The sequence below is a fragment of the Tachyglossus aculeatus genome, chromosome 1 (genome assembly GCF_015852505.1).
Source record: "Tachyglossus aculeatus isolate mTacAcu1 chromosome 1, mTacAcu1.pri, whole genome shotgun sequence".
Taxonomy (NCBI): Eukaryota; Metazoa; Chordata; class Mammalia; order Monotremata; family Tachyglossidae; genus Tachyglossus; species Tachyglossus aculeatus.
Window position 1 is genome coordinate 124,441,149 of NC_052066.1, and position 20,668 is coordinate 124,461,816.

Here is a 20,668-nt window from a genome sequence, read left to right on the forward strand (position 1 = left end):
TTATTGAGCGCTTACTTTGTGCAGAGCACTGTACTGAGTGCTTGGGAAGTACAAGTTGGCAACATATAGAGACGGTCTCTACCCAACAGTGGGCTCACAGTCTAGAAGGGGGAGACTTTCCAAGTGCTTAGTGCAGTGCTCTGCAAACAGTAAGTGCTCAATAAATATGATTGAATGAATGACAAATAAGAAATTAAATAATGTGCCATTTTTCATTATAAAATTAATATAACTTTCAGAATCAGTAGGGCTTATACTATTTCTTTCTTGCAAGTGCTCTGCACATAGTAAGTGCTCAATAAATATGATTGAATGGATTTCTTTCGTAGTTTGAAAGGATTATGGAAATGAAAATCGCCACTTCATCCAAAGTATTAGATAAAAGTTACCATTACCAAGAAATACTGGTCCATGATATGGCACTATTTATTTTAGGAAACAGCCTCTTTCAATTTTTTTTTCTTTTTGAAAGGATGTTTAATGAATATCTTTCAGCTATTTCATGCCATTTAAGAAAATGACCATTTAAACACATGGACACTAACAGAAACCCACAATAAGCGAAGATCAGAAGTCGAATTCTGTGTCTTGTTGTCTGATACCTCAGGGTGAAGATGAATACAATGGCTCTGGAACCATGTGGGCAGTCCAGGGGAGCCCCTGGGTGGGTTCACTGGGTTGGGGGGCACCGTTTCACTACTGCAAGGTGTCATTATCTTACATCACTTACTCCCTCAACAGAACATAATGATGTCATATGGATGTCTGTGTACGCATGCTGCAAAAAATGGTGACACCACATGAGTATGCAGCATTATGCTGTGATATCATACAAAATGGAATCAAATATTCCCCTGGCTCAGCAAAATCAATATCTGAAGCCCAGCCCAACGCAACCTGTGGTTGAGCAGAGTTCTGCTTCCCAGTGACTCTGTGCTTTGCCAGTGACTTTCCAGTCTTGGGAAAAGTCTGAAGATTTAAACCCACACTTCATCCTCTGCTGTATGGCAAAAAATTAATTAGTATGGCAAAAAAATTCATTATTTGTTTGAGTCCAAAAGCTGGGTCCAATCTGGAAATTTTTGTACACAGTGATAGTGCTGCTACATATGAGCCACTGTAACCTCGGTTTGGTTATCTAGTGAAAACTACTGTCAGGAGGAAACTAATGCCAGGGCAAATGTTCCAAGAAAAAATGCAACTGTAGATACTACATCTGCACCCCCTTTATCTTATTATCTTTCCTTTCTTTTGTTCCTTTTTGGTGGAATGTCATTGGATTTTATAGTCTGTCGACGCCTTAACTGTATTTCCAAATAATCCTCTGTCAATCTTTTTCCTTGTTTATAGAATGAGATGACAACAAGTATACTTGAACACCACAAAACAGATGTTTCATTTTACTGATTCTTTACCATTGTTACACACCCTAAGTATTGTTACATTTAATTTTCTAAGAAACAATTAGCACTATAATAAGTAACTGAATTCTTCCAACTGTGCTCCTTTGTTAGCTAGAAGACATTATATTCTTACATCTTAACAAGCAGTAAACAGGTCAAATTATATACGCCAAATAAACAACTCTGTTCTATACAACCATGAATCTGAGATGCAAAATAACTTTTATTATTTGATATTTGTTAAGGGATTACTGTGTGTCAGGCACTGTTCTAAGCTCTGGGGAAGATATATGAGTTAATCAGGTTGGACACAGTTCCCATCCCACATGGGGCTCATAGTCTAAGTAGGTGGGGAGAACAGGCATTGAATACCATTTTACAGATGAGGCAACTGAGGCACACAGCAGCCAAAGGCAAGATACCTGTGTTGTACTTTTGAATAAGGACTGTGTGACTCTTGAAACTTTGACTATTGGGCATATTTTCAGATGGATGACACTTTTGACCAACACCCTTGAAACTTACGTGATAAAAATGACTCAGATAAAAGAGCAACCTGCAGCTAAGCATGAAACACACTGACAATCCTGTGAAGTTCTTTGTGGGTCTGACTGAACAGATGTCTACAGGTGCCTCCAAACTGCAGATTAAGTTTAAGAACATATATGCCAACATTGAAGAAATGCGGGGTGCACTCTGTTTGGGCTTTCTTCTCATGTTTTGGCTAGACAGGTATTAGGGAAGGTACTTCCAAGAACATGTAATTATCTAGAATCACTGTCAAAAGAAAGGGTTGCGTGCCTGCACATAATATTGGCCTCATCAAGGACATGATCCCTGAATTATAGAAGAACTTATCTGGTTCCAGTATGTTTTTCCAAACTTTGTTCTTTGGCATGTTAATGAAGCATGTTAATAAACTTCTAACTTCTAACCACACTATTGTCATGCAAATAGCACCCCCTTCACATCACTGTGCAGAGAACTATACTAACCTCTTGAGAGAGTTCATTCATTCATTCAGCCATATTTATTGAGCACTTACTGTGTGCGAAGTACTAAAGCATATAGGAGAGTACAATATAACACTAAATACATATTCCCTGCTTCCCTGCCTGCAACGAGCCAGTTTAATACAAGAGAGCTAGTGGGCATGATCTTGGCCCTCAAGGAACCTACAAACTGGTTAGAGAGACAGATGTTAAAATAAATTACCAATGGGGAAGCACAGAATATAAGAATATATACATAATTGCTGTGGGACTGGAAATGGAGTGAGTAATACAGTGCTTAAGGGGTAGAGAACTAAGTGTATAGATGACACAGATGGTAGAGCAAATAAGGTTGTTGTGGGCAGGGAATGTACCTGTTTATTGTGGTTATTTTACTCTCCCTAGTGCTTAGTACATTGCTCTACATACAGTAAGCACTCAATGATTACGATTGAATGAATGAAGATAGGGAAATGAGAGGTTATAATCTCTTTATAGTCCCATTGATGGACTAGTCCCTTAGATGGCTCTATTCTCATCACAAGTAAGAAAAGCCATATCTCTTCAATATCCACTTTCCATCACTGAGGAGGTGGAAATACTGTGAAGAATAGACAACTTGTCTATGCAGGAGGAATTTGGAAGGAGTCACCACTGTAATTAAAATCATGGAAAATGGTAAACCTTCCAGAGCTAATGACAGGGAGGAAATATACTGAGCAGCTATTTGCACAGAATTTTCATCATCATACGAACACTGAGGAAATATCACTGGACGTCTAAAACTTCACCATCATAACCACCTTCCAAAATGTGAAGAAGCTGACTGTGACGGCTTTTATACTTTTTGTACCACTGCACTGAAGGCAAGGTACTGGAGTCTTTCTTTAGTAAATATTAATGGATACCATTAGTCCCATACCTGGAGAAGTAGAATTTAGTTTCAAACCAAAGGATGTGATATTAATTGTACATAAGATACAAGAAAAAAAACATTGGATACAATTAATACATACGGGCTTGGAAGAAAACAAAGTTTTGGTTTCGAAGGAAATGATCACAATCCTAAGGGTATTCTATAATGCCAGGTACTAGGTGCTAGAATTAAAGACAAATATCTGACATTGTCCACTGGCAATGGAATAAAGTAGGATTGGATAATAGGATTAGGAACCATGCCTGCAGATGCACTTAGAGGACAAGCATTAGAAATATTTCTAGACCTCCAAAAAACTTTTCCGGCTCAGTTAGCTTCAGGCATCCTTGGAAGACCTTGAATCAATCATTAACTGAATCAGATTATTCACATACATAAGGCATGCAAATGATTACATAAAACAAGTGAAGTGCTATGATTAATAGGAAATCTAAAGAAGATTGAGTTTATATAACATCTCCTCATACAGATCCTTCTATCTATCTAAAAGCTTTCATTGGTCATATACTACTAATTCAGAATTAGCTCAATGTCTAATGTTGTAAAGATAAAACAAAGAACAATATGGGTTCAGGAAAGCCAGGAGACTGACAATGTCACACCAATGTGAAATCAAGCCTCAAACCAAACTGAAGATTTGCAAAAGATTGTACCCTTGATCTAGGCATATGAGAAATCCTAAATCTACTGTGGATGTATTCTTGAGCAGTTTTACCAACCTCAAGTACATGTCATAATTAGTTTCAAGGTACTAGAGGAAAATAAATGAAACCAGGACACCCAAGGAGCTGATTTAGGGTGAACTGAAGTTCAGGAGACTGTTGGTTTCCACTTGGTCTTTTTTAACCTCTTCCAGACCTAAGAATAAAACTTCATAAATAGCCAAGTACTAGTACAAAGGGCACTTTACATGACAATAATGATGATATTTATAAAGTGCTTACTATGTGCCAAGCACTGTGGTAAAAACAAGATCATCTGGTTTAGAAATAACTCCTGTCCCACATGAGGATTGCAGTCAAAATGGGAGGGAAAATAAGTGTTTTATGCCATATTAAAAGTGAAGAATCTGAGGCACAGAGAGAAGTTTAGTGACTTACCCATAGTCATCACACAACATGCAAATAGTGGAGCCAAGACTAAATCCTAGGTCTTCTTATTCTCACATGCCATGGAAGCAGCCCCTTTTCAAAATTACCTGCACTGCTTTTTCCATTGGCTTATACAGATTTATAATCTTCCCGAAGTGGCTCTCCTACCCTTTAGAAGTAGCATTCCCAGCCTATACTCTGATTTGCTAGTGATATGCACTCATCCTGTCAAAATGTCTGAAACATTCTTTCACTACACATGCCTTCTCAACCTGTAGAACACTGACATTTGGTTCTGAAATGCTGTTCTTCTATCTAGTTCCTTACTGCTCATTTTGGAACTATTGTAGTCGTACTTTTTATTTTGTTTCCTCATATTCAACCCACATAGTCAAACTGTCACTGAATCCTGTCTAATCTTCACGCAATCATTGAAATCCATTCTTTCCTCTCCATCCAAACTCCTACCATGTCAATCCAAGCATTTATCCTATCCCACCGTGATTACTGCATCACCTTGCTGACCTCCCTGTCTGTCTCACCCTGCTCCAGGCCACACTTCACTTTGCTGCCCGGATTATTTTCTACAAAAATAGTCAGTCCTTATTTCCACATTCTTCAAGAACCTTTAGTGGTTACCCATCCACCGCTGCATTACAATTGGCTTTAAAGAACCAATTGTTACCTTGTGCCCTTTTACATTACCTCACTGATTTCCTACTACAACTCATCCTGCATACTTTGCTACTCTAATGCCAACCTACTCACTGTACTTCCACCTCATCTATCTCACCACCGACCCCTCATCCATGTCCTGCCTCTGGCCTGGAATGCCCCCCACCCCCCCGTTCATATCTGACAGATGATCACCCTCCCCACCTTCAAAGCCTTATTAAAAGCACATCTCCTAGAGGTCTTCTCCAACTAAACCCTCATTTCCTCTTCTCCCACTCCCTTCTGTATCACCCTTGCACCTGGATTTGCACATTTTATTCACCCCTCCCTCAACCCCACAGCATTTATGCAAATAGCCATAATTTACTTGTTTATATTAACGTCTGTTTCCCTCTCTAAACTGTAAGCTTATTGTGGGCAGGGAATGTGTCTACCACTTCTGTTAGACAGTACTATCCCGAGCTCTGTACATGGTTCTTTGTCTTGTCTTATGCTGTTTAGTCATCTCCAACCCATAGCAACTCCATGGACACATCTGTCCCAGAACGCCCCACCTCCATCTGCAATCATTTTGGTAGTGTATCCATAGAATTTTCTTGGTAAAGTGGTTTACCATTGTCTTCTTCCATGCAGTAAACTTGAGTCTCTGCCCTCGACTTTCTCCCATGCTGCTGCTGCCCAGCACAGGTGAGTTTTGATTTGTAGCAGATTGTCTCCCACTCGACAGCCACCGCCCAAGCTTGGAATGGCATGGGTATGCCTCTGCTTGACTCTCCCCCCCGTAGCAGAGACTGGTAGAGTCCTGGAAACTCTCCAGGTACAATCCTGGGAAGGGCTGCACACAGTAAGTGCTCAATAAATACCACTGATTGATATAAGCAGCTCCTCTTCCCAACTTATGAGCCCCTATGGGTAAGGGGACATGTGAGATTGTGAACTCCTATGGGTGAAGGACCACGTCTTATCTCTCTAAATTGTGTTTTTTTTTCTAGGCATTAAATACAGTGCCACATACACAGTGGGCACTTAATAAAAACTATGGAATGAATGAATGCTTTTGTTAGAATGTATCTGTAGTGTTAAGGAATGTTCTTCCAACACCGAATCTGTTTGGACACATTTCAGTGTAGTGCCAGAAGAAACAGCAAACAGCGGTCATGGGCATGGAATGAGTATTACAAAACAGTACTCCTTAACATGGATTCTGAAAGAACACAACTCCTGCATTAAAGGCCAACTGGTGCTCTGAATTACTGAGATTAAATCTAGCCTTAAAGGTCAACTTTGAGATTTTGACAAGCAAGTTGTCAACATAAGAAAGACATAAAAGTAAAAGAGGTTAAAAGGCATGAGAGGGAATCTCCCAGAAGGCGAGAATGGAGATCAGTCTTATAACCAAATGTAAAAGTAAGCACAATGAACAATGGTGCGTTAACAGGGGATGATTCATAATTGTAGAACAAATCTTTACTTATTTAACACTGTGATATGTCTTGAATTGCTTCAACGAAGAATAATAGTTTAGTAATTCTTAATGTAGCAGTACATATCAATCAATCAGTGGTATTTGTTGATGCTTACTCTGTGCCACTCTACTAGGTGCTTGGGAGAGTCTAATATGAGTTGATAGACAGTTGAGTTGTGAGAACCTGCCCATAAGCTTCTTACAGTCTAGACAGAGAAACAAACTTTAAAATAATTTATTAATAGGGGAAGTGACAGAGTACATGGATATGTTCCTAAGTGTTGTGGGATGGGGCAAGGTTGAATAACAAGTGCTTCAGGGGTACAGTGTATAATGCAGAAGGGAAGGTGAACAGTAGAAATGAAGGTCAGAGAAGGGAAGAAGTGATTTTAGTAGGGTTCTGAAAGTGGGGAGAGAGATGCTCTCTGGATATGATGGAGGAGGGAATCCCAGGCCAGAGGGAGAACGTGTACAAGGTGTTAGTGATGACACAGATGAGACTGAGGTAGAGTGAATTATTTTAACATTAGATGAGTGAAATTCATGGCTTCGGCTGTAGATCAGTAAGGTAAGGTAGGAAAGAATGAGATGATGGGACACCTTAAAGCTGATGGTAAAGGGTTTCTCTACATGGTGGAAGTGAATGGGTAGCCAATGGAGGTTTTTGAGGTGTAGCAAATAGTGGACTCAATTTTATTTTTTAAAAAATGATCCAGTCATTAGGGTGAAGTATGGGCTGGGGTGGGGAGACACAGGAGGTCAGAGAGCAGGCTGAGGCAGAATAAGTGCATCAATCAATGTGGCAGCCACTTGGATGAGAGGAAAAGGCAGATTTTAGCAACATTGTGAAAGTAGAACCAACAAGATATGGTGACAGAATGACAATATGGCTTAACTGAGAGAAATGAGTTTAAGATAACACCAAAGCTACAGACATGAGGCAGGGCAGAAGGTGGTGGTGTCTACAGAAATGGGAAACTCACGGAGAGGATAGGGTTTTGGTGGGAAAATGAGAAATTCTGATTTGGACATGTTAAGTTTGAAGCGTCAGTAGGATATTCAAGTAGAGATGTCGTGACGACAGGAGGACATGTGAGTGTGAAGAGAAGGGGAGAGTTTTTTTAGTAGTTGCTTTTAGTATTCATGAAGTGCTTACTATGTGTCAGACACTGTACTAAGCATTGGGGTAGATAAACGTTTGTCAGGTTTGACAGTTCCCATCCCGCATGGGGCTCGCAGTTTTAATCCCCATTTTACAGATGAGGTAACTGACACACAGAGAACTGGATTGACTTGCCTAAGATGACACAGCAGGTGTGGCACAGCCGAGATTGAAACCCAGGTCCTTCTGACTCACAGGCCTCTGAGTGGATAGAGATCCACTATGCCATGCTGCTTCTCTAGGCCATGCTGCTTCCCCTTGTTGGGGCTGGAAAGGTAGATTTGGAAATCATTTGTGCAGAGAAGGTAGTTAAACTCTTTGGAGTGAATGAGTACTGCAAGGGAGTTAGTGTAGATGCAAACTACATGGGAACCCATAATTGGGCTTTGTGGTACTCTCAAAGTTAGGGACTGGGAGAAAGAGGAGGAGCCACCAAAAAGGCTGAGCAGAAGTGGCTAACAAGTTAGGAAGAGAATCAGGAGAGAAGTGTTAATAAAGCTGAGGTTAGATAATGTTTCCAAAAGAAGAGGGCAGTCCAAAGTGTTGAAGGCAGTAAAGAGACTGAGGAGGATTAGGATAGAATGGAGGCCATTGGATTTGACAAGCAGGAAGTCATTGGTGACCACAGGGCAGTTTCTGTGGAGTGAAAGGCAGAAGCCAGATTGCAGAGGTCAAAGGAGAATTTTTGGAAGAGAGGAAGTGGAGGCAGTGGGTGCAAACAGCTCACTCAAGGAGTATAATAATAATAATAATGATGGTATTTGTTAAGCACTTACTATGTGCAAAGCACTGTTCTAAGCGCTGGGGGGATACAAGGCGATCACGTTGTCCCACGTGGGGCTCACAATCTTAATCCCCATTTTACAGATGAGGTAACTGAGGCACAGAGAAGTTAAGTGACTTGCCCAAAGTCACACAGCTGACAATTGGCAGAGCCGGGATTTGAACCCATGACCTCTGACTCCAAAGCCCATGCTCTTTCCACTGAGCCACGCTGCTTCTTTGAGCCACGCTGCTTCTTGTATGAGTCATACTCATAGTTGAGTATGAACAGGAATGGTAGGATAGAGATAGGGCGATAGCTGGCAGATACCACGGAGTCAAGGAAGAGGGTTTTTTGGGCAAGGGGTACACGAGCATGTTTGAAAGCAGTGGGGAAGGAGCCAAGTGGAAAGTGAGAAGTTGAAGATGGCAGTCAGAGAGGGAAGGAAGGAGGGGGCTTTAATAAAGTGTTTTAATAAGGCAAGAGGGGATGGAGTCAGAGGTACAAGTGGAGGTGGTAGATTTTGAGAGGAGGTTGAAAGTCTCCTCTTGAGATACTCCTGGGAAGAAGGGGAAAGTCAAGGAGGATACACAAGGAATGTCATATTTTTGCAAATGTCTTGAAACAGATACTAATTTAAAATTTGTAACTCTTTGGAAAAACACATTCCATGATACAGCTGTTTTCAAGGACGGCCTCACGGCTGTACCCAAATATGAATGCACACCAGTTCCCAGAAGACACTAGGATAATTTTACAATTAACTTTAAGTGTACTTAAAAGCATATAAACTTAGGGAAACACAAAATCAATAACTAGATTGAATAACCAAAATGAGTTAAGTAGTTGCATTAACTCTGGCAGCATTCCTCATGCTAGACAATTTTCCCTTTCTTTTTCCTCAATTTGCAGCTCCTTTTCTGATTTACTGCAAACTGTGGTTATCTGGAGCTATGCCAGTGCTTTGGCACATAGCAAGCTCTTAAAACATATACACATACATAATTATTATTTGAAATCTGAAATACCAGAAGCTGCAAGAAAGGGGGAATTAGCCTAATAACACAGATATTGGAAAATGTGCTTGAAATAATTTGATAAAGAATAACAATGATCCTCAGAAGTTCTACATCATCATCTAGTTCCAGGAACAAGAGTTTAATAATGTTTTACTTCTCCTTCTATCCATACTTTGAACGGCCCATAAATTGGGTTGCTGTAGGAGGAGTACTTTCAGCTCATGTCAATCAATCAGTTGTATTAATTGAGCACTCACTGTGTGCAGGGCACTGTACTAAGCACTTAAGAGAGTACAATACAGCAATATCTGTCAGATATGAAAAGGGAGGGTGTTCCAGGCCAGAGGCAGGATGTGGGCAAAAGGCCGGTGGAAAGATAGGAGGGATTGAGGTACAGTGAGTACGTTGGCATTTAAAGAGCGAAGTTTGCAGTCTGCATTGAAGTAGGAGAGTAGTGAAGTGAGGTAGGAGAGGGCAAGGTGATTGAGTGCTTTAAAGGTGAAGGTTAGGAATTTATTTTTAATGTGGATGTAGATGGGCAACCACTGGAAGTTCTTGAGAAGAAGGGAAACATGGACCGAACATTTTTGTAGAAAAATGATCTGGGCAGCAGAGTCAAGTATGGACTAGAGCGGGTGAGACAGGAGGCAGGGAGGTCAGCAAGGAAGCTGGTACAATAGTCAAGGTGGGATGGGATAAGTGTTTGAATTAATATGGTAGCAGATTGGGTGGCAAGGAAAGGATGGATTTTGGCAATGTTGTGAAGGCTGAACCAACAGGATTTAGTGATAGAATATGTTCCCATCTTTCCCATCAGTATCTCCAGAGGAGATCTCCTGCCTCCTCTCAAATGCCACCCCTCCCCATGTGCATTGGACCCCATTCCTTCACACCTCATAAAAACTCTTGCACCCCCCTCCCTCCTTTCCTCCCTAACAGCCATCTTCAACAATTCACTCTCTAATGGCTTCTTCACCACTGCCTTTAAACAACCTCCATGTCTGCCCCATTCTAAAAATCCCCTCGATCCCACAGTTCCTTCCAGTTATTGCCCCATCTCCCTTCTACTATTCCTCTCCAAATTCCTGTCTTAAATTCCTCTCCTCCAATTCTCTCCTGGAACTCCTCCAGTGTGCCTTGCATCACCTTCACTCCACTGAAACCGGTCCCCTTCTATTCTCCATCTACACTCATTGCCTTGGAGAACTCATTAGCTCCAGCGATTTCAACTACCATGTCTATGCAGATCATACCCAAATCTACATCTCCTCCCCTGATTTCTCTCCCTCTCTCCAGGCTCACATCTCCTCCTGCCTTCAAGACATCCCTACCTGGATGTCCTCCAGTCACCTCAAACTTAACGTGTCCAAAACACAGTTCCTTATCTTTCCATCCGAACCCTGTCCTCTTGCGGACTTTCCCGTCACTGTAGATGGCACCACCATCCTTCCCGTTTCACAAGCCTGTAACCTTGGCATTATCCTTGACTCCTCTCTCTCATTCAACCCACATATTCAATCCATCACCAAATCCTGTTGGTCCCACCTTCACAACATTGCTAAACTCCACCCTTTCCTCTCCATCCAAACTGCTACAAAATTAATACAATCACTCATCCTATCCCACCTAGACTACTGCTTCAGCCTCCTTTCTGACCTCCCAACCTCCTGTCTCTTCCCTCTCCAGCCCATACTTCACTTTGCCGCCCAGATTATCTTTCTACAGAAATGTTCAGGGCATGTCACCCCCTCCTCCTCAAAAATCTCCTTTGTAGCAAACAAAAACTCACCAATGGCTTTAAAGCTCTCCAACACCTTGCCCCCTCCTACCTCACCTAGCTTCTCTCTTTCTACAACCCAGCCCGCACACTTAGCTCCTCTGGTGCAAATCTGCCAGACAGTTCTCCCCAGTTCAAAGTCTTACTGAAGGCACATCAACTCCAAGAGGTCTTCCCAGACTAAGCCCCACTTTTCCTCATTTCCCACTCCCTCCTGCATTGCCCCGACTTGCTCCCTTTGATCTCCCCATCCCAGCCCCACAGCACTTATGTATATATCTGTAATTTTATTTATTTATAGTGATGTCTGTTTATTTGTATTGTTGTCTTTCTCTCCCGTCCATCTAGACTGTGAGTTCACGGTGGGCAGGGATTGTCACTCTGTATTGTTGTATTGTAATAATAATAATAATGATGGGTATTTATTAAGCACTTACTATGTGCCAAGAACTGTTCTAAGCTCCAGGGTAGATACAAGGTAATTAGGTTTTCCCACATGGGGCTCACAGTCTTAATCCCATTTTGGCACATGAGGTAACTGAGGCCCAGAGAAGAGAAGTGCCTTGCCCAAAGTCACCCAGCAGACGAGTAGCGGAGCCAGCATTAGAACCCACATCATCATCATCATCATCAATCGTATTTATTGAGCGCTTACTATGTGCAGAGCACTGTACTAAGTGCTTGGGAAGTACAAATTCCCAATTTGTACCACATCTTCTTACTCCAAAGCTGCTTCTCCCAAGCACTTAGTACAGTGCTCTGCTTAATAAATTATGTGCTTAATAAATATGATTGAATGAATGAATGATTGAAAGAGTGAGAGGAGTCAAGGATAATGCCAAGGTTCCAGGTGTGTGAGGTACAGAGTACAGTAGTGCTTTCTACAGTGGTGGGAAAGTCAGGCAGAGGACTGACAAGATGCTTCCTTGCTACTATGCCACAGAAAACAAATTGATCTCTTCCAAACATCTGTTCTACATGACGATCAATAAATATATTCACAAGGTGCTTACTGTGTAGTGCACTGTACTAAGTGCTTGGGAGAGTACAACATAGCAGTTGGTAGACACATTCCCTGCCCATAATGGGATTACAGTCTAAAGGGGGATACAGGCATTAATACATATAAAATAATTAAGATATGTATATAAGTGCTGTGGGGGTGAGGGAAGGGTAAATAAGAGGTGTGAATCTAAGTATGGGGGAAGAAGAAGGGAGAGCGAGAAGAGGAAATGAGGACTTAGGGGTGGCTAATACATGAAATCATATATTTACCAACATCCTTCCGAACTTGATCATTGATTATTTTGATTTTGATAGTGCTTTCAAGAGATTGCTAGAACATGGTTGAGAACATTGCTTAGGTCCACTGATGCCACAGGAGAATAGTGATAATGCTATTATGATGATACTCAATGGTCATCATGCTATAATCAGGAAGAAGCAGAGTGGCATTGTGGATAGAGCATGGGACTGAGAATCAGAAGATCATGGGTTTTGATCCCTGTTCCACCACTTGTCTGCTGTCTGACCTTGTGCAATCACTTCATTTCTCTGTGCCTCAGTTAACTCATCTGTAAAATGGGATTGAGACTGTGATGTCCACATGGGACAGGGACATTGTCCAACTCAATTTGCTTGTATTCACCCTAGAGCTTAGTACAGTGCCTGGCACATAGCATTCAACAAATAACATCATTATTATTATTACTCATATTCGTTAAAACCTGCTGGAATGTTAGCATGATGTTTGGAAAGAAGGCAAAGAAGTATTATTTCTCTAAATGATCGACTACTGCTACCACATTAATCCAAACACTTATGATGATTATGATGATGGTATTTGTTAAGCTCCTTTTCTTCCTGGACTATTGCATCAGCCTCCTTGCTGACGTTCCTATTTCTTCTCTCTCCCCACTCTAGTCCATGCTTCATTCTGCTGCCCTGATCTTTTTTCTACAAAAATGTTCAGTCCGAGTTTCTCCACTCCTCAAGAACCTCCAATGGTTGCCTGTCCACCTCCGCATCAAAAGAAGTTCCTTAAAATTGGCTTTGAAGAACTCAATCACCTTGGCCCATCCTATCTACTTCCCTGATTTCCTACTATAACCCAGCCTGAAAGCTTCATTCCTTTAGAGCCAACCCACTCACTGTGTCTCCATCTCATCTATATCACTGCCAACTTCTCGTCCAAGTCCTGCCTCTGGCCTGGAATGTCCTCCCTCTTCATATTTGACAGATTATCACTTTCCCCATCTCCAAAGCTTTACTGAAGGCTCATCTCCTCCGAGGCCCTCATTTCTTCTCCCATTCCCTTCTGGGTTGCCCTCATACTTAGATTTGCACCCTTTCCTCAGGCCCACAGTACTTATGTACCTAATGTCTGTCTCCCCCTCTAGACTGTAAGCTCATTGAGGGCAGGGATTGTATCTAACAATTTTGTTATATTGTACTCTCCCAGTAAGCACTCAATAAATACTACTGATTGATTGATTGAATAGCTGTTATTTTGAAACTCTGTCTTTTTCCCATCAGGCTACAATCAATGCCATTTGCTTCTGCTTATTAGAACCCTTGGTCTATGTTGTCTTAATTAGGTTTACATCACAGCAGTCGGGGGCTAGGAGCAATAGGAAGCATGAGTGTTCACCCCTATTCTTCCCACAGCCACTGGCTAAGGCAAGAGAAGGTGAACATCACCAGGTCTTCTCTACTTCAAGCAGACTGTGGCTACAAGATGTAGGCCTCATCTTGGAGCTCGTCATTTTGCCTCCATTATGCTGTCATAACATCATGCCTATATGAAGAAGGGTTGGAAGTCCCCAGTATACCTGGGGAAGTTTACTCAAGATTAAAAGGCATCCATCAATCAAATAGTCGTACTTGAAGTCCTGAACTCAGAGGGCTGAACATTTTCAAAGCTGCCACAGGTCCAGCGTGCCTCATCAAAAAGCCCCAAATTCCATGAGTAGAGACACTGATATTGACGGGGGCTCTGGAACCTCTCAAATGGCCTCTAGTCCCCGAAACTGAGACACAGTTGTTCCAATTGTCCTAAAGTTTGACACTCCTAATCCAGATCAAGGCTTTTAAGCCACTTCAAACAGCCTTGGAAAAGCACTCTGATAGAAAGCAAAAATCAATTTCTCTATTCCAGATTGATGAAAGTATGCAATCAAGTGAATGGCTGCCTGAAGGGATAGAAAAGGATTTACACGGGAATGTAGCAGAGAGAAAATATGAGCAATATGTATGAAATTAATTCCCTAGAGGGGAAACAGCTGAAGGATTTGGGAACTCAGAAGGTCAAAATCACACTGGGATGTCAGTCATCAGTTTGCTGGCCTCGGTCAGTCTAGCATATTGATATCTCTCTGGGGATAAACATCTGTTAGCAGTAATAGATACATAATTTAAAACTGGACTACATTTGCAAAGAGCTCATGTAAGTATAAATCATGGACATAATGGCCATAATCATGGGAAATAACCACAAATAGGCATTACATTTAATGACTGCATTTAAAAAGTACTAAAATCTACTGAAATTCTCCCATGTGAGTATTTGTGAATAGATTCTCCCATGTGAGTATTTGTGAATAGACTAATGATCTGGCCTTTTAAAACTCTACATATTAGGAAATGGAAAGTCTTCTATGGCTCTATTTTTCCTCTGAACTGTAAACTCATTGTGGGCAAGAAACATGTCCACCAACTCTGTTTTACTGTATCATGGTGCTTATTACTGTGCTCTTTCCTCAGTAAGTGCTCAGCAAATACCATTGACTGAATGATTTTATTTCCTCAACTTGAGAGCTGTTAAAAAGGACCTTAAATAAGCAAATACGTAGTACCCAAAGTCTTTCAGACTCAAGGATCTGATTCAACAGAGAAAACATTATTAAAGCCGTGTGTGTGTGTGTGTGTGTGTGTGTGTGTGCATGCGCACGCATGTGTGAATCCTTTATTGGAAAATGATTCTATTGTCCAACTGATCCTATTTGGAATGACAAGTTTAACGGTGGAAAAGAGGGCAAGTCACAACTTCCTTGTACCTCAGTTTTCCTCATCTGTGAAAATGGAAATTATGTACCTGTTCAACCCCTTGTACTGTGAGACCTATGAGGGACAGAGACTGAGTCCAATCTACGTACATATTACATACTGCAGCGCTTAGAATATTGCTTACCATATTTTAAGTGCTAAAAAGTATTATAATTTTGCTTATTATTATTGTTATTAAGGCACGATCACAGGCAAGCTAATGACTGCCTCATTAGAGTGAAGTTCCTAGAAGGTAGGATCTCTTTTTCCTATTGCATATTTCTGAAGTGATCCCATAGGAAGAGCTCAATAAATACACCTGATGATTAAGAAGCCTTTATGGTTTGGCTCTGCAAACAATAATCCATTACAATCTATATACATGCAGTTTTCTACATGTGGCTCTTTGATAAGCCTATTTGGAGTGTTTGAGGCAATTTAAGAGCAATTTAACTTGTCATTTAGGGTGATTGCTATGTTCTAAATAGGCCTGCTCAAGTACTGCTGCTGCTATTTTTTCTTAATGATAGAAAGACCTGGTTGTCCATTTACACAGGGCCTTTGCTTAGGCTAAAATAGAGGATATACTATAAATAGCAGAACTTTTGTGTAGTTATTTTTCTGGTAATATGATTATGTCCCTTCCCTTCAAGGCCCTACTGAGAGCTCACCTCCTCCAGGAGGCCTTCCCAGACTGAGCCCTTTCCTTCCTCTCCCCCTCGTCCCCCTCTCCATCCCCCCATCTTACCTCCTTCCCTTCCCCACAGCACCTGTATATATGTATATATGTTTGTACATATTTATTACTCTATTTATTTATTTATTTTACTTGTACATATCTATTCTATTTATTTTATTTTGTTAGTATGTTTGGTTTTGTTCTCTGTATCCCCCTTTTAGACTGTGAGCCCACTGTTGGGTAGGGACTGTCTCTATATGTTGCCAATTTGTACTTCCCAAGCGCTTAGTACAGTGCTCTGCACATAGTAAGCGCTCAATAAATACGATTGATGATGATGATGATGATGATGTCCTCGACAAATATAATGGATTCTACTCCATCCCAATCTTCCTTGATCTTTCAGCAGCTTTTGACACTGGGAAGCATCTCTTCTCCTGGACATATGATCAAATCTTGGTGTAGCTGACACTGTCCTTTCCTGGTTATTCTGCTATTTCTCTGGATGTTTCTCCTTGGTCTTTTTTGAGGGCACCTCTTCTGCCTCCCACCCCCTAACTCTGGAAGTCCCCAAAGGCTCAGTTTTGGGTCCGTTTCTATTCTCCGTGTATACCTAAACTGTGAGCCCACTGTTGGGTAGGGACTGTCTCTATATGTTGCCAACTTGTACTTCCCAAGCGCTTAGTACAGTGCTCTGCACACAGTAAGCGCTCAATAAATACGATTGATTGATTGATACCTATTCCCTTGGATAACTCACCTACTTCATAACTTCAACTACCATCTCTACATGGATGATTCCTAACTCTACCTATCCAGCTCTGACCTCTGTCCTTCTCTGCAATCTTACATGTCCTCTTGCATTCAAGACACCAATACTTGGATATCCCACTGTCACCTCAGACTTAACATGCCCAAAACAGAAATCCACCCATGACTTTCCTATCACTGTTGACACCACGACAATCCACCCTGTCTCATAAGCCTGTAACTCTAGAATTATCTTCGACTCATATCTCTCCTTAAATTTGAATATTCAGTCTGTCACCAAATTATGTCAGGTCTACCTTCCAAACACCTTTATAATTCACCCCTTTTCTCTCCATCAAAGTGCTACTATGTTGGTTGAACCACTTTTCTTATCCCATTTTTACTACTACATCAGTCTATTTTTAATCAATCTAGGCCATACTAGTCCAATATAGTCACTCTGCTTCCCGTATAATTTTTCTAAAAATTCATTCTGCACATCTCTACATGCCTCAAAAATCTCCCATCCATGTCCACATCAAGCAGAAACTTCTCACCAGTGGTTTTAAGGCACTCAATCAACTCTTTCCCTCATACTTATCTCCACTTCTTTCCAGTTACAACCAAGCCCACACATATCACCCCTCTAACAGCAACCTACTTGCTGTAGCTTGATTTCAACCCTCTTTCCAATGAACTCTTTCTCATGCCCTCCCTCTTGCATGTAACTCCCTCATACTTCATTTCTGACAGACTATTACACTAACCATATTTAAAGTCTATTAAAGTCACATATGCTCCTGAATGTCTTCCTTAATTTATCATCTACTCACTCTATTATCCTTCCCGGCTGTATCACCTATGCTCTTAAATTCACATCCCCTAAGCCCATCTGTACAACACTTATGTGCATAGTCTTATACTCTGTTGCCTCCCTCTACTTCTAATTTATTTTAATTTCTGTCTTCCTGCTAGAAAGTAAGATCCTTCAGGGCAGGAATCTTTTCTACCTACCATTATAATCTCACAAGCACATAGAATTCTGCATACAGGAAATGCTCGATACCATCTCCCCCTGTAAACTTGTTGTGAGGCAGGGAATGTGTCTGTTGATGGTTATATTATACTCTATTAAGTGCTTAGTACAGTGCTCTTCACACAGTAAGCGCTCAATAAAATACAGTTGAATGAATGAACTGATTGATATGCTTGTTGACTGTGAGGTATTGGGCTGAGCCACCCATACCCTTGTCCAGTCAGTGGTAAATGTGAAATTACTGGTCAGGATTAATTGGGCAGTCTGTGACTGTGTCATAGAATTTCTCTGTGCACTCTCCTTGGAAGCAGATGTACTGTGTCCATATCCACTTCATACACTGTTGAAGAGTGCACAGTTTTCCTACATTGCTTCTGATCTATATTTGATAACTAATTTTCCAGGATAAAAAAATCAAGAAAAATGTGACTGACTCTCAGGTAGAAGGTTAGAGCAAATGACTGACATTTTATAGATGTCATTCAATGTTGATATCATATATTAAAAAGGATCAATCAATCAATGATACAATTGATCATTTACTGTGTGCAGAACACTCTAGTAAGCACTTGGGAGAGAGAAACAGTGTTGGAAGACAGTACCCTGTCCACAGTGACCTTATAGTTTATGAGAGATAGACATTAATAAAAATAAATAATTTGTAGATATGTACATAAGTGCTGTGGGGCTGAGGGTGGGGCAAATGTCAAATGCCCAAAGGGTAGAGATCACAAACAATGAGGCTTTGGAACACAGTTCATTAGCATCACGTTAGGCTGAACATGTGAGGCAAATGAACTAAAAGAAGCATAGCTAACAATTGTTCCCCAGTATATGGAAATAAGCAAACTGTAAAAAGGTTGGCTGGAAGAAAGGTTTTAGTGAACAGATTATGCAACATCTCAAATGATAATAATATAATAATAATGATAATAATAATGGTATTTGTTAAGCACTTACTGTGTGCCAAGCGCTGTTCTAAGCACTGGAGTAGATACAAGTTTATCAGGTTGGTTGCTGTCCCTGTCCTACATGGGGCTCACAGACTTAATTTCTATTTTACAGTCAAGGTAACTGAAGCATAGAGAAGTGAAGTGACTTGCCCAAGCTCACACAGCAGACAAGTGGCAGAATCAGAATTAGAACCCAGGTCCCTCTAGCTCCCAGGCCCATGCTCTATCCACTATGCTGCTGATATGGCAACCTCACACACTAGAAGAACTGCAGTAGAAGACATATCAGCCTGAGTAGAGCAATTAGAAATGGAATGAGCCCTAGATAAATAAATGTTTAGTAAAGTTTGTGAGGAATAGGGCAAAGTGAAAACTCCGCCAGTTACTGTGGTTAGAAAATTCAACACGGAAGCATTTGAAATGATTTACTGGCCCTGCATTGGTCTTTAAAACCACATGTTCCATGTTTTGGAGCAATATTTTCCAATACAAACAGATATATAGTATCTGTGCCTTGATTACAGTATCAGAGTCCTTGCTTATCTCCCTGCCTCCTTCCAGTCTCTTGCCTACATCCTGTTTCTGGCCAGGAATGCCCTCCCTCTTCATATCCAACAGACTATTGCTCTCCCCACCTTCAGAGCCTTATTTAAGGCACATCTCTTCAAAGAGGCCTTCCGTTACTAAGCCCTCATTTCCCTTTCCCTTTTGCATCACCCTTGTACTTGGATTTCCACCCTTTACTCACCCCTACCTCATCCTAACAGCACTTAATAATAATAATAATAATGATGGCATTTGTTAAGCGCTTACTATGTGCAAAGCACTGTTCTAAGCGCTGGGGAGGTGACAAGATGATCAGGTTGTCCCATGGGGGGCTCACAGTTTTAATCCCAATTTTACAGATGAGGTAACTGAGGCACAGAGAAGTTAGATGACTTGCCCAAAGTCACACAGCTGACAGTTGGCGGAGCCGGGATTTGAACCCATGACCTCTGACTCCAAAGCCCAGGCTCTTTCCACTGAGCCACACTGCTTCTCTAAGTCCATATGCATAATTTATTTATTTATATTAATGTCTGTCCTCCTCTAGAATGTAAGGTCACTGTGGGAAGGGAAAATGACTACCAACTCTGTTATACTGTAGTCTCTCCAGGGCTTAATACAGTGCTCTGTACACACTAAGTGCTCAATAAATGCAATTGACTGATTGATTGACTGACTGATGAAGAGAAAATGTGCTCTCTAAGTATAGCTGGTGAGGCTAAATATGAATAGTGTGCTAACTGCATCACTTACTAATGTATTTTACTGAGTTAGATATAACTCTCTCCGTGTATAGAGTTATATATATATTCCCTTCCCATGCATCCTTATTTTAATAGAACGCAGGAAAACTTCAGTTTAGAGAAAAGAATTCTATATAAAAGGCTGATAGAAAGGAAGCCTATATATAAACAACCTTAAAAAACATAGAACATCCTAAAAAAGACAGAACTGAATGGTGATTAAGTTGTGCGCCAAATGAAACCAGACAATGTTTATCTTTATTTACCTTGTAGAAGAATCAAAGGGAGTTTTGTACCAGGTAAATCACAGACTTCCAAATAGAAATAAACTATTCTGGCATTACTTCAAATGTCAGTGGTTCAGAAGTAAGAAATGTTTGCAGGGGTACAAAATCAACTTTGTTAAATCATATTTCATTTTGTAAAGAAAAAGAGCTAATAAATATATTCCCATGGATTTTCCAGCCATCATCTAATGCACAGGCTCCTCATCAGTATCATATCATGTATCCTAACTGCAATCTCCAGGAAACAATGCTTGCTGCTTTTGTTTTTGAGAGCTAATTACATAACGACACTCAACCATGCATTTCTGCAGTCCGCCTCTGAGACATGCAATTTTGAAATCTCATT

General features: G+C 40.9%; 1 protein-coding gene and 1 non-coding gene across 2 annotated transcripts in view; both read right to left on the minus strand.

Annotated features, from left to right (window-relative positions):
• Nucleotides 1–20,668, minus strand: part of COL19A1 (collagen type XIX alpha 1 chain) — a 335,135-nt gene that overhangs the window by 149,723 nt on the left and 164,744 nt on the right. The gene's annotated exons all lie outside the window — the stretch shown is intronic.
• Nucleotides 5,796–5,933, minus strand: LOC119934719. The gene has a single exon (XR_005453002.1). It is a non-coding gene; the product is annotated as a small nucleolar RNA SNORA7 (small nucleolar RNA).